The sequence below is a fragment of the Lithobates pipiens genome, unplaced genomic scaffold (assembly GCF_037356315.1).
Source record: "Lithobates pipiens isolate NorthernLeopardFrog02 unplaced genomic scaffold, aLitPip1_a1.2 Scaffold_16, whole genome shotgun sequence".
NCBI classification, from domain to species: Eukaryota; Metazoa; Chordata; class Amphibia; order Anura; family Ranidae; genus Lithobates; species Lithobates pipiens.
In genome coordinates, this window is record NW_027507748.1 from 640,738,157 (window position 1) to 640,752,275 (window position 14,119).

Below are 14,119 nucleotides of genomic sequence, written 5' to 3' on the forward strand. Positions count from 1 at the left end.
TACATTTCTCAAAATTAAACCTCATTTGCCATGTAGTTGCCCACCCCATCAATTTGTTCAGATCTTCTTGCAACGTTTCCACATCCTGCGTAAAAGTTATTGCCCTACTTAGCTTAGTGTCATCCGCAAATACTGAGATTGAGCTCCCATCCTCCTTTATGAATAAATTAAATAGGATTGGTCCCAGGACAGAACCCTGGGGGACCCCGCTTTCCACACCAGACCACTCCGAGTACTTCCCATTTATCACTACCCTCTGGACTCGCCCCATAGTCAGTTTTCAATCCATGTACTCACCCTTTAGTCCATGCTGACAGACCTTAGTTTGTACAGTAATCGTTTATGGGGGACTGTGTCGAATGCCTTTGCAAAATCCAGATACACCACTTCTACGAGCCTTCCTTTATCTAGATGGCAACCTCCACAAACGAAGGATAACCGGTTCCCGACTGGCTCATGTAGATATACTGCGGCAGAATAGCTTTCCTGGGCGAAATCCGATATATATACAGCTTTGCCCAGGAGAGCCATCAGAGGGCATGCGTGCCCCCCGCTGTAAAAAAAATAAAAACGCCATACATCTTTCCCATAGTTTGTAGACGCTATAACTTTTGTGCAAACCAATCAATATACGCTTATTGCAATTTTTTTTTTACCAAAAATATGTAGAAGAATACATATGGGCCTAAACCGATGAAAAAAAATGTGTTGTTTTTTTTTAAATTTGGGGGATATTTATTATAGCAAAAAGTAAAAAATATATATATTTTTTTTCAAAAATTGTTACTCTCTTTTTGTTTATGTTACGCGACTGTGCAATTGTCAGTTAAAACGACGCAGTGGCAAATTGTAAAAAGTGCTCTGGTCAGGAAGGGGGTTAAATCTTCCGGGGCTGAACTGGTTAATAGATTGGTTTGGCAAGAACAATTCTTCATTAATCCATGCTGATTACTGCTAATGATACTGTTTTCATTACTAAAATCTTGTAAATAGTCCCTTATCATCGCCTGCAAGAGCTTGCAAACTATTGATGTTAGGCTAACTGGTCTGTAATTCCCAGGTATATATCTTGGGCCTTTTTAAAATTTTGTTTTTACACTGGCTTTTCTCTAATCAGCTGGTACCATTCCAGTTAGTAGACTGTTCATAAAAAATAGGAACAATGGTCTGGCAATCACTTGACTGAGTTCCTTAACCACTTCCCGACCAGCGCACGACGATGTACGTCGACAGAATGGCACGGGCAGGCATATTGGCGTACATGTACGTCCAATATTCGTTGCCGCCGTGCCATCGGGAGCGTGCCGCCGGCGGCACGCTCCCGCGCTGGTCGGGACCCCGTGAGTCCGGTCGCGGGACCCGCGGACTCGATCGCCGCGGGCAGCCCCGCGATAGTCTCACGGAGCGGCCGAATGGAGGAAATGCTGTATAAACAACATTTTTCCATTCTGCCTAGCAACTAGTGACGCTGATCTCTGCTCCATGTGATTGGAGCAGAGATCAGTGTACACTAAATGAAAGCCCAAGCCCCCACAGTTAGTAACACACCCCTAGGAACACTTAACCCCTACACTGCCACCCACTGGTTAACCCTTTCACTGCCAGTGTCATTTACACAGGAATCACTGCATTTATATAGCAGTGATTACTGTATAAATGACTGGTCCCAAAAATGTGTCAAAAATGTCCGATGGGTCCCCCACAATGTCGCAGTCACAATAAAAATCGCAGATCGCCGCCATTACTAGTAAAAAAAAAAATAATAAAAAATGATTAATAAAAATGCTATAAAACTATCCCTATTTTGTAAACGCTATAACTTTTGCGCAAACCAATCAATAATCGCTTATTGCGATTTTTTTTACCAAAAATATGTAGAAGAATACGTATCGGCCTAAACTGAGGGAAAAAAATGTTTTTTTATATATTTTTGGGGGATATTTATTATTACAAAAAGTAAAAAATAATGTGTTTTTTTCAAAATTATCGCTCTATTTTTGTTTATAGCGCAAAAAATAAAAACCGCAGGGGTGATCAAATACCACCAAAAGAAAGCTCCATTTGTGGGGAAAAAAGGACGTTAATTTTGTTTGGGAGCCACGTCGCACGACCGCGCAATTGTCAGTTAAAGCGACGCAGTGCCGAATCGCAAAAAGTGGTCTGGTCTTTGACCAGCAAATTGGTCCGGTCTGAAAGTGGTTAAGCACTTCAATACAGGGCATTTTCACCTCCTTCCTGCCCATGCTAATTTTCAACTTTCAGTGCTGTCACATTTTGAATGACAATTGCGCGGTCATGCGACGTTGTACCCAAATTTTTATTGTTGTTTTCTCCACAAATAGAGCTTTCTTTTGGTGGTATTTGATCACCTCTGCTGTTTTAATTTTTTGCACTATAAACAAAAAAAGAGTGACTATTTTGAAAAAAAAAAAACACAATATTTACTACTTTTTGCTATCATAAATATACAATTTTTTTAAAAAAAAAACGATTTTTTCCCTCAGTTTAGACCGATATGTATTCTTCTACATATTTTTGGTAAAGAAAAAAATCCCAATAAGTGTATATTGATTGGTTTGCGCAAAAGTTATTGCGTCTACAAAATAGGGGATACATTTGTAATTTTTATTATTCATTTTTTTTTTTTTTAATACTAATGGCGGCGATCTGTGATTTTTATTGTGACTGTGACATTGCGGCAGACAGATCGGACACTTTTGACACTATTTTGGGACCACTGACATTTATAAAGCAATCGGTGCTATAAAAATGCACTGATTACTGTATAAATGTGACTGGCAGGGAAGGGGTTAACACTAGGGGGCGCTGAAGGGGTTAAATGTGTGTCCTAGGGAGGGATTCTAACTGTGGGGGAAGGGGACTGATGAGGGGAGGAGACCAATCGGTGTTCCTCTGTACAAGGAACATACGATCAGTTCTCTCCCCTGACAGGACATGGATCTGTGTGTGTACGTCTCTGCTCTGTGCTGAGCAATCGTGGGTGCCCAGCTCTCCACAATGACAAGAAGCCGAGGACATCATATGACACCCACCCAGAGGGAGGAAGGGTTCCTGCCACCGTCAATTTACTATACAGCGGTAGGGAACTGGTTAAGGACTCTCGGGTGTAAGCCATGTGCTCCCAGTGACTTATTAAGGTTAGGTTTTTCAAGTCTATTTCTAATTCTATCCTCTGTTAGCCATGAGGGTGCTTCCTGTGGTGTGTCATGAGTATAAACCTTGCAGTCTTGGTTACTGAATCCGCCCCCCCATTTCCCTTGTGAAGACAGTGAAAAAAATTGAAAAACCTCCATCTTTTGTAACCAGATTCCCTTCATCGTTTTTTATGGGGCCAATATGTTATAACCTCCCTCTCTTACTATGTATATACTTAAAGAATTTTTTTTTTTTTTTTTTTTTTTTAACTCTCCTCCGCTATGAGCCTTTCATGTTCTATCTTAACCGCCCTGATTGCACCCTTGCATTTCTTATTGTAATCTTTGTAAAGTTGGAATGCTGATAATGACCCCTCCTCAGCCTTATATTTTTTGAAGATTTTTTTTTAATGCATTTTTACGTTGGAGTTAAGCCACCCAGGACTTGCGTTAGCTATTTTAAATGTATTTCCCATTGGGAAGCACTGGCCAATATCTTTATTTAATATTCTCTTAAAGTACAGCCATTTTTCCTCTGCGTTCATTATTCCTCCTTGGCTCTTTTGAAATTCAGTGTCCTTGTATTACCCTTGTGTTTCCTATTTGTGTGATTTATGCTGAAACTAATTGACCTGTGATTGCTATTTCCTAAATTGCCCTGTATTTCCACATCCATCATCAGGTCTGTATTGTTAGTGATCAGTAGATCCAGTAACACTTTGTTTCTTGTTGGTGCATTTACCATCTGACCCATAAAATTGTCCTGCAAGACATTTAGGAAATGGCGAGCCTTAGATGAATGCGCGCTTCCTTCCGCCCAGTCTATGTCTGGATAATTAAAATCTCCCATTATAATGAGACTTCCCATCCTTGCCGCCAGTCCAAACTTTGATAGGAGGTCTGTCTCCCCTTTCTCTCTCTGGTTAGGGGGCCTATAGCATACTCCCAGTATTAGTTTCCCCTTTGAAGCTCTACCCATAAGGATTCCACTCCCATGTCTTTGCTATGACTGACAGGCCAGGAGTCTCCCGATCGGTCCCATCTCCCATGACCTTGCTGTGAATGACAGGCCAGGAGACTCCTGATCTGTCCCATCTCCCACAACGTTGCTGAGACTGAAAGGCCAGGAGTCTCCTGGTCTGTCATGCCCATCCATGCCTGTGATAGACAGGCTATGTAAATGAGCTTTAGGCACAGTGTAAGTGCCCCTCAGAACAGTCACATGTGGTATTGGACTGAAGAAGAGGCACTTTTAAAAGTAAAAATAAAAGATGTATTGGGTTATAGCAGAGGTGTCAAACTCAATTTCATTGCGGGCCACAGCATTATGGTTGTTCTCTGGATGTCCAGAGCACCACACCCCCCCCCCCCCCACACCATATGTTAAGAGCCCCCCACCATCAGCAGACCAGAGTCCCCCACCCTTCCTTACATCACAGTTCACCCCCTTACCTTGTGCTGCTGCCAGGAAGAAGCTGGGGGTGAAGCTGGGTAGCAGAAAGTGCAGGGTCTAGGAGGACCAAAGGAGAGTTGGAGCCAGCTGAATGGAAAGACCAGGAGAGGCGGAGACCAGGGGGTGCTGTGGCTAGATCAGTAGAAGGAGTTCTGTCCTCCTCTCTGATGCCAACTGCTTAGACATGTGGGGGCAGACATGAGCCTCTCTGCAGCTGCACAGAGAAGCGCAGGATCTGACAGAGGCATTCTGTCCTCCTCTCTGCTCCTAAATACTGAGACAAGGCGGGGGCAGGAACAAGGAGGTTGCCACAGCTGCAAGAGAGGTGCAAGGGTGAGATTAATAAATTGCCTGGAGGGCCAGATTCAGCCCATGGGCCTTATGTTTGGTAGCTGTGGGTTGTAGCTTTAAAAATAAGTTGATACCATTGCCATATGACGACGATTTAGAGTACACACACTCATTCACTGCAATATTTACATGCTCAATGTACCCGCCTACCATCCTGCCCATTCACTAAAATCCCAATGGCATGATGGGAACTGTAGTTTCTCTGAGCTGCACTGTGAGAAGTCAGGAGGTGAAGTGTTCTTGCCACTGTACGTGTTTTTCCTATTGCGGTAATTTATAAAATTATTATTATACAGGATTTATATAGCGTTGATAGTTTACACAACGCTTTACAACATTAGGGCAGACAGTACAATTACAATACAATTCAATACAGGGGGGAATCAGAGGGCCCTGCTCGTTAGAGCTTACAGTCTAGTAGGGACATTTATAAAATAGCAGCATGTGCAGACCCTGGGAGGCAGAGGGGTAATGCAGGTGCTGCCATTTTATAAATTACAGCAAAAGGAGAAACAAGAAACAGCGCTCAGATAAATAGGCAAGTAAAGTCAATTGAAGGAAAAACACATACAGTGGCAAGAACAATTATGTGAACCCTTTGGAATTAACTCATTTTCTGCAGTAATTTGCCATAAAATGTGATCTGATGCCCATCTACAACCAATTCCAAAGAAGTTGGGACACTGTAAAAATGTCAATAAAATAATGTAATGATTTGCAAATCTCATAAACCCATATTTTATTCACAATATGAAATGGAAAACATATCAAATGTGTAAACTGTACCATTTTTAGGAAAACAATAAGGTGATCTTGAAACTGATGGCAGCAACACATCTCAAAAAAGTCGTGACAGAGCAACAAAAAGCTGGCAAGGTATGTAGTACTAATAAGGAAGAGCTGGAACAACATTTTGCAACTAATGAGGTTAGTTGGCAAAAGGTCAGTAACATGACTGGGTATAAAAAGAGAGTCAGAGTGAAGTAAAGATGGGTAGAGGTTCACCAATCTGAAAAGCTGCATCTAAAAATTGTTGAACAATTTCAGAATAATGTTCCGCAATGTAAAATTGCAAAAACTTATATCATCGGCTACAATACATATCATCAGGGGAGGACGTACAGGGGTCGTCATCGCAGCTGGGCCCCATGTGTGCCTGGATAGGAAGATCAGCAAGGGCGACTGAGACCGAGCTCCCCGATCCTCAGCTGAACTGTAAATCGGCGCTGCGGGGAGCTTGTAACACTGATTACACCTAAAGTGAAAGCACAGTGTGTGATCTGCTCTCTGCCTCCCCCTACAGTGCACTACCTGGCCGGAAAAGGTACAGTGCTGTCGTTTTTTTAACCACTTTAGCCCTGAAAGATTTTACCCCCTTCCTGACCAGAGCACTTTTTACAATTTGGCACTGCATAGCTTTAACGGTCATGCAATGCTGTACCAAAATAAAATAAAAAAGTGCATCCTTCTTTCCCCCACAAATAGAGCTTTCTTTTAGTGGTATTTGATCACATCACCTCTGCGGTTTTTATTTTTTGCAATATAAACAAACAAACAGCAACAATTTTGAGAAAAAATATAAAATATACACATATACATTTTACTTTTTGCTATAATAAATATCCCCAACAATTAAAAAAAAAAAAAATCTTCATCAGTTTAGGCCAATATATATTCGTCTACATATTTTTGGTAAAAAAATAAATAAAATCACAATAAGCGTATATTGATTGGTTTGCGCAAAAGTTATAGCATCTGCAGACTATAGGAAAGATTTATGACATTTTTCAAAATCTTTTTTTTTTTTTTTACTAGTAATGACAGTGATGTGCGATTTTTAGCGGTATTGCGACTTGACACTTTTTTGGGACCACTGACATTTATACAGCGATCAGTGCTATAAAAATGCACTGATTACTGTCTAAATGTCACCGGCAGGGAAGGGGTTAACACTAGGGATGATCAAAGGGTTAATTGTGTGTTCTACCTGTATGGAGGATGTGAGTGACTAGGAGAGGAGCCATATCGTTTTTCCTACTTAGTACACACAGAAATGGCCATGCTGGCACTCGTACACGCCCTCTGGGGGCTGAAAAAGGGTAGGACGTACCCGTATGGGATTTTGCACAGGAGAGCCATTGTGCCGCAGTATATCTGTGTGACATGGTCAGGAACCGGTTTAAAAGGCTATCTATGTACTGTATGTGTGTGTGCGCATGCATGTATGTATGTATGTGCATGTGTATTTACATACATTTGTATATATGCACATTACTTTTAATCCTGACCCCCTATATATGTGTACCATCAGAACTAATCTTTTTTTTTTTTTTTTTTTTTTTTCTTACAGCTTGTTCAAAGTATTAGCAAGAAAATGCAGTTCCACTGAAAAGCGATCCATGTTCAGATTGCTTTTCAGAAGCATTTGACAGGCGGTAAAGAGGCAATATGTTGCCTCCTGATGGCCTTTTAATCCCCTAAATGCATCATCTGCGTGCAATGCACATAGTTGAGGGGTGGTAGCAGTGCAGCCCCATTCACCTAGGGGTACAGTTCAAGGGTGCCCTGACTGGATAAAGATTGAGAAACACTGGCATAGAGGAACCAATCTCTCAATTTTTTGGGTTGAATGCCTGTGGGGTGGGGGGGGGGGGGGAGAGGAGGAGAAGTGGGGAAAAATGGAGAGACCTGTTCCTTTATATGCAGCCCCCCCTATCCAGCTTCTTTCTGCTGCCCCTCGTGTGCTCTCCTGCCCCTCAGTGCTTATTCCTGCCCCCCCCCCGCACCCCCACAGCTCTGCAGGGTTCTCATCTCCCCTCTCCCGCCGGCTGCTGCAGGGGATCTGTCAGGATGAAGCCTTTTCTAAATGAAGAGTCAGTGATCCGTACCGATCACTGACTGTCTATTCATAACTGAAACATAGTAAACGGTTTCCTATGCTTCCGTTTGTGAACGAACTGGAAGCTCTGTACAGAGCTATTCCTGTCCATTCATTCAGTGCAGCTGAGGCTGCGTCCTCAACCTCGTTTCTCTGTCTCAAAGGTGAAACATCAGAGGTCTTTTTATACCCCTGATATTTCACCAAAGCCCCCAACGGCGCTCCTAAAAAAAAAAAAAAAAAGTTAAAAATATATGAAAAAAAAGAAAATTGTAAAAATAAATAAATAAAACAAAAATAGTAGAAAAATAAACTAAAAATAAAAACACTACTGACACCTGTGACAGAACTAGCACACAAACATGGCACCTGCGACTGGGCCCTAGCGTTCCGCTACCGGGCTCGGAGAGAAGGGGCCCTTTCTGGTTTCTTTCATCGGGGCCTGGAAGGTTCTAGTTACGCCACTGCATAATATTAAAGGATTCAGAGAATCTGGAGAAATCTCTGTGCTCAATGATGAAACACAATAGTGGATGCCCGTTACCTCCGGGCCCTCGGATGGCACTGCATTAAAAAATAAAAATAAAAAAAAGGGCATGGTTCAGTGATGACCATTTTTTTTTTCTTCATTTTTATTTTAAGTCTTGTATTTTAGTGTTCTTTTTTCACAGCAGTACTCAAAGTCCATAAACAGATCCATGGATTCTGCTATTCCCAATGCACCTCTAGTAACCTATAACCCACAGGGCACAAATCTCTGTTATCTTTGCTGAGCTTGCTTGCCTTGTGACTTATGTCAAGGTTTCCTAGGAGTGACACAACAAGGGCCGAGTGCAGGGCAATTTCTTTTACTTTCCAGAATATACTCACAATTACTACCAGAGTTATCACCTTGCAAAATAGCTAAAATGTATCTAAAGTCAAAACTTTTGTTTTGCTTTGTACAGTGTATGAAATGTGTAAATAAAGTTTTGGATGGAGAGGAGAGGGATTAGAACGCCTGATATATTTTATTGCTGTCTATGGCGTCCCCCGTCCCCCATTAGGGAGATTCATCCTCTCTATTTGTCCTGTTTACCATTATCATCAAAAGTGAAAATACAAAATTTTGGGTTGACATTTGAACAGTAATAGAGGGAAAATCTTCCAATGGGGACATTAGTTCTGGTGATCTTGGTGTCACATTGGGGTTCCCTCACTTTTGGAGGGATTTACTCTCATGTCCTGTTTTGGCTATGAGACAAGAAGTGAATGGAAATTTCCCCAATTGGACACGGATGGCAAAAAACGTATGGGTTTTCTAACCCTCCCAAAGGCTCCATTCACACCTGTGTGCAGGGGCGTTGCTAGGGGGTGGCTATTGGGGCCCATACCCCCCGAGTCTCTTGCCGCAGGGTCCCGGCCTAACCAGCGGGTCACAGCTGTGGCTGCTGTGGCAGGTGGGCTGGCTGCATGAGACATGCGGCGGAGAGAAGTGATCGGCGGATAAGCAGAGATCACATTTCTCTCCGGCCCCCTCACAGCGCGGTCGAGTGGAGGTCACGTGCTTCCTGTCATCGGTGGAACTCTACTTTGCAGCCAGACCCCCTTACTTCAATGTCAGAGATGCGGCGGGGAGCAGCGAGATGACATCTCTCACTGCCTGCCCCGTATCACTGCTCTCCTGCCCTTACTAAATGGACCAGTGCTGCCAGCCTGCCACCAATGCAGCATCAATGCACATTTGGTGGCACTGGCTGTCATGGCAAGTGACAATCCACATCAGTTGGCAAGTGGCAATCTGCAAATGGTGGCAGGTGACGTGGCAAGTGACAATCTGCAAATGGTGGCAGGTGACGTGGCAAGTGACAATCTGCAAATGGTGGCAGGTGACATGGCAAGTGACAATCCACATCTGGTGCCAGGTGAAAGTGGCAAGCGACAATTCACATCTGGGAGCAGGTGACGGTGGCATGTAACACGCTGCATCTGGTGACAGGCGACAGTGGCAAGTGACACACTGCATCTGGTGACAGGAGATAGGGTGACACACCCAGGGCTCCTACTGATTCTGCATTATAGTGAGTTGAACCATTTTATTATATATTAGAATGCAAGAATAGAAACAATGCACTTCAATCACCCTGACACCATATCAACCATGGTGCCATGATGATTGAAGCGCCAACACCAGTCATTGCCCGCAAAATATGGCTTACCACCCCGGCATGACCCCCACCCCACATGGGCCTGCAAAAAGGTTGGTGACCACTGCTATGGCCTCTAGCCCCAGATCTTTTGCAGTCCTAGCAACACCCTGGTTTACTGACGTTTTTTTTTTTTTTTTTTTAAAGCATTTTAGAACCGTATTACAAGCATTTTGCAGCTTCAGTCTTTTTTATTTATCCAATAGAAAGGAGAGAGGGGGGAGAGGAGAGGAAATTTGGGGTAGAGAGATGCTATTTGAGCAGAAAACGCTCAAGTCAGGCGGTTCTATTAAAGTCTAGGGGGCCAAAACCGCTTTTAATCTGCCAAGAAGCTCATGTACTTTCTTCAGCTTCAGGCGACAGAACGCTCAGATGTGAGCTGGGGCCATTGAAATGAATGGGATTTGGTTTGTTGAGCATTTTAGAGCTGCAAGTAGAAAATTTCTCAGATGTGAACACGGCCTTGCTCTATTCAAAATGGAAAAAAAAAGTTTTGCCTTTAGTTACACTTTAAGGCTGGGTGTACATGGACATTTTTTTGCTAGGCATTTTGTTAGTGATCTTTCTACTAAAACTGCCCACAACTGATCGATATCAAACAATAGAGCAGTGATTCTCAACCAGGGTTCCTCCAGAGGTTGCTAGGTGTTCCTTCAGCATTGGACAATTTCTTCCTCTGAGATAAGTTCCCACTCACACCATTGATCTTTTCAGCTATCTGTAAGGAGGTAATTCTTCCCAATGACCACAAGTGTGAGGAGCATTCTTCCCACTGACCATCACACTAATGTATCATGAGTTGTAGATCTCTCTTTTTTTAGCAGGGGTTCCCCGAGACCAGAGAAGTATTTCAAGGTTTCCTCTGTGTTGAAAAGGTTGAGAAAGGCTGCAATAGAGTGTAGGGTGTAAGAGCATGTAAAATCAATTGTGAAAAATTGCACAAATTCTCCAAATGTGACACATCAGTCGCGACTATTCGCAAAGCGGTACTAAACCCAAAAACAAACATTAAGCCCTGGTTCCCATTGCAGTCATTTGATATGTCAAATGGCATGCCAAATCGGTGGCTATTGCTGGCAAAGGCACCTTCCGAATCGGTGCAACGCCGCACTGATTCCCAAAAGTAGTTTCTGTACGACTTTTGGCGACTTCGGGGTGCGATTCCAATAGACATCTCTGAAATCGCACCCGAAGTCGGGACTGACATGCGGGAAGGAAATGGTGCCAGTTCAGCTGAACTCGCACCATTTCATTCCCGCTGTTGGTGTAAACCAGGGCTGAACTCCAGGAATCAGCCATGTTCTAAAATGTGCTGGTTTACTATAAGTTAAAGTGATTGTGAACCATCACCTTGTAAAACAACCCATTCAGTTTAAAATAGAAATGAAAGTCAAAACATTTTTGTATAGTTATAAAAAAAAAAAAAAAACTCATGAAATACAATTTTTCCCTTTTTTTTTTTTCTAAATGATCACATTCCCTCTGTTCTCAGCTACATAAAATCTGGGGGGAGGTGGAGCAGCAGTACACTGAGCTTCCCAGTGAATGGCTGTGCAGTGGGGGTGTTTTTAGGACAAGTCTGACCATTGGAAGAGAGCACACCGGGTTCCCAGCATAGCTAGAGAACTGACCACGGTGTGCTCTCCTGCTTAGTGTGGTTCGTTTTTAACAGGAAAACAATGGGACTAGAAGGAACACAAGGGGTTTAACATAAAAGCAGCAATACAAAGAGAACAGGATACTTTCTCATACAAGTACATGGTACAGCAGGCACATAGGAATATGAAGTGTTGGGGTAACACTTTAAAACCAATGCGGTGCAGATCACCTCACTGACTCATCTCTTAGACCAATGTAAGCATGCTAATGTCATACTATGCTACTACAGTGATCGATGCCGTCTTCCCTGCTGCATAGTAACCACAGAGGGTTTCTCGCTTGGTATGGGAGCCACTTGCATTCAAACAATCGGAGAAGACCTTGCATTTTTTTTTTCAATAAATGCAAGGTGTTCTCTGATTGGTTCAGGTAGAGAGGCAGGGCAACATCTTGTGCAAAGCATTTTAATTGGGTTTTTTTTTTTGATTTTTTTTTAACCACTTCCCCTGGGTCAAATGATGTCCTGGACTTTGAATGAAGAGAATGAGGCCTTCTCGTCCAACATCAGCGCCTGACCTCACAATTGCGCTTCTGGAAGAATGGTCAAACACTCCCATAGACACACTCCTAAGCCTCCTGGACAGCCTTCCCAGAAGAGTTGAAGCTGTTATAGCTGCAAAGGGTGTACCAACTCAATATTGTACCCTACGGATTAAGACTGGGATGCCATTAAAGTTCATGTAAAGGCAGGTGTCCCAATACTTTTGACAATATAGTGTATCTGGATGAAGCCTGCAGCTACAGGCAGCATCCTGATATGTTCTTCAGGCAGCCATTCCCTGTGTTGTAAAAGCCACCCTAGTAGCTGATTAGCTGCTGGATTTCTTTTACACCCACCCTCCCGCTGCCCTCTGATGCCTCTCCAGGGCATCTCCCGTGTGATTAGTTCCTGGCTCTGGCAGATGTAAACACTGAAATCTATTTTTTTTTTTTTAAAGCACCCCCATCCCCTCGTGCTCACTCGCACAAGTGAACACCTATGTAAGTTGCAATAATATAAAGATTTAAATGAATACACATAATGGGACTGTTGCAGCTTATATATTCCCGACACTGGACAAAAAAATAAATAAATAGCACGCTGTCCCTTTAAAAATAAATCTTTCACTGTAATCAATACATGAAGTGCAAACAAAGACAATGTGCAAAGTAACAGTGGTCCTTGAATGTCCCGCATGCAGGGTTCTATGCAGTGATATGCAAACAATATGTCCAAAAATACAATAAATCCAATAATAGTCCATATATACAGTTGTGTGAAAAAGTATTTGCCCCCTTTTTAATTTTTTTTGCATATTTGTCACACTTAAATGATTCAGATCAAACAAATTTTATTAGTACACAAAGATAGTAAATACAAAATGCATTTTTTAAAATGATGGTTTTATTTATTAAGGTAAAAAATCTGTCCAAACCTGCCTGGCTTTATGTGAGAAAGTAATTGCCCCTAGGTGTACAGCGGTAGGTGTATAGGTAGTACTAGGTGTACAGGTAGTATTAGGTGTACAGCGGTAAGTGTACAGGTAGTACTAGGTGTACAGTGGTAGGTGTACAGCGGTAGTACTAGGTGTACAGCGGTAGGTGTACAGGTAGTACTAGGTGTACAGCGGTAGTACTAGGTGTACAGCGGTAGTACTAGGTGTACAGCGGTAGGTGTACAGCGGTAGTACTAGGTGTACAGCGGTAGGTGTACAGCGGTAGTACTAGGTGTACAGCGGTAGGTGTACCGGTAGTACTAGGTGTACAGTGGTAGGTGTACAGCGGTAGTACTAGGTGTACAGCGGTAGGTGTACAGGTAGTACTAGGTGTACAGCGGTAGGTGTATAGGTAGTATTAGGTGTACAGCGGTAGGTGTATAGGTAGTACTAGGTGTACAGGTAGTATTAGGTGTACAGCGGTAAGTGTACAGGTAGTACTAGGTGTACAGTGGTAGGTGTACAGCGGTAGTACTAGGTGTACAGCGGTAGGTGTACAGGTAGTACTAGGTGTACAGCGGTAGGTGTACAGCGGTAGGTGTACCGGTAGTACTAGGTGTACAGGTAGTACTAGGTGTACAGTGGTAGGTGTACAGCGGTAGTACTAGGTGTACAGCGGTAGGTGTACAGGTAGTACTAGGTGTACAGCGGTAGGTGTATAGGTAGTATTAGGTGTACAGCGGTAGGTGTATAGGTAGTATTAGGTGTACAGCGGTAGGTGTATAGGTAGTATTAGGTGTACAGCGGTAGGTGTATAGGTAGTATTAGGTGTACAGTGGTAGGTGTACAGGTAGTACTAGGTGTACAGCGGTAGGTGTATAGGTAGTACTAGGTGTACAGCGGTAGGTGTATAGGTAGTACTAGGGTTACAGCGGTAGGTGTATAGGTAGTACTAGGTGTACTATTTTTAAAATGAATTTTAGTGTATTTTTTACTTACATTTTGTGTGAATATGGTGTGAC